The 1489-nt window shown below is 34.4% G+C and overlaps 1 long non-coding RNA gene across 1 annotated transcript in view; it reads right to left on the bottom strand.

The window, feature by feature from the left end:
* LOC106872280 (uncharacterized) overlaps positions 1-1256 on the bottom strand; it is a 67373-nt gene extending 66117 nt beyond the window's left edge. The window contains exon 1 of the long non-coding RNA XR_001409749.2: positions 615-1256. This is a non-coding gene — a long non-coding RNA (uncharacterized LOC106872280). The remainder of the gene's footprint in view (positions 1-614) is intronic.
* Positions 1257-1489: the final 233 nt, after the last annotated feature.

Below are 1489 nucleotides of genomic sequence, written 5' to 3'. Positions count from 1 at the left end.
ATATATATATGTGCATACTTCTTACACAGACACACACGCTTGCACACACACACGTATATACACGCATATATATTCGTTCGTATAAGTGTATATGATATAAATACGAACATGTATTTATATATACATATAGATATATCGGTGTGTGTTTGTGCATATATATATATATATACATGTATATGTATGTGTGTATTTGTGTGTGTGTGTGTGTGTGTGTGTGTGAGTGCACGTGTATGTGTGTGTGTGCTATATTCCCTTTCTATAAGACACACATTTACATTTACTAACACACATATACACACGCACGATCACACACATATATACATATACGTATTTATACACACACGCACACACAAACACACACACACACACACACACTTATATATGTATATATTCATGTAAATGTTTTTTTGTTGTTGTTTGCACATATATCATTATTTTAAAATAATTTCTACTCGAATAAATTTACAAACGTAGTAACTAATCTGTGTTTGTTATATTTACAGTTTAGTGAATTTTCGAATATTCTCGAAAGATCGATTTGAAACGCGGCCAACGTTCTATTATAATTCCTAACATTAAAGGAGGACAACAAAACGTATGACGTGTATACATACAATTAAATCTTCGCCAGTCTCAGGGAAAGATAAATTAAAATCACGCTGTGTTGATATTTGACCTCAGTAGTTTTTCTTTTCTCTTTAATCAGGAGAGCAAGTGTTGCCTGTGACCCTTCATATAGTCATGAGCTCAGAGAATTGTGGAATACAACAAGTATCGCGAAACTGAAGACTTGGCGGGAAGGCTCGAAATGAAATACAGTCCTCTGAACGCATGTGGTAGCATAACGTGATCCTATGCAACCCGTTTTGGATTAAATTGTACCAGTGATGAACGCCATGTTTGGATTTAAATTCAGAATGTAATGAGGCGGGAAAATAACTTAAGGCGTTAGGCACGATGTACGTACAGTTCCGCCATTTCAACGACAGCCACAGGTAAATGTAAGCAAATTATATCTCTTGTCAGTGTTCATCAAATCATTATCAATGAACTATTGTTGTGCTGCTTACATAGAATTTCTATTCGACAATCCCAGATTTTGCTGATCCTGTTCATATGTATCAATTAAATAATTTACTTATCTTATTGAAATTTCATCGTCCATACATGGAAACAATACTCGACCCATCCATGTTCTATGTGTTTTGTTGATGAAGAAACCAGATTTCTTGAAATATTCACGTGTGACTGTTTACTGTTACTGGTTGTATACAAAGGAATTTTTGTTTATTCTATCTGAAGATTTTTACAATTATTACGTAACTCAGACAGTCAAGTTATTACGTAGCTCAGACAATGGCCTATATATTCTCCATTTAGTAACGTGCAGTGAAGTGTCTTGCTCGACAATTCAACGTGTTGTTCAGTTCTTGTCTAACACACCACTGACCAGTAAGCCACACGCCTACATTTATATATATATATATAT

Source organism: Octopus bimaculoides, chromosome 15 (assembly GCF_001194135.2).
Source record: "Octopus bimaculoides isolate UCB-OBI-ISO-001 chromosome 15, ASM119413v2, whole genome shotgun sequence".
Taxonomy (NCBI): Eukaryota; Metazoa; Mollusca; class Cephalopoda; order Octopoda; family Octopodidae; genus Octopus; species Octopus bimaculoides.
Note: the sequence above shows the minus strand (reverse complement) of the source record. Positions and strands in the feature narration are given on the sequence as shown.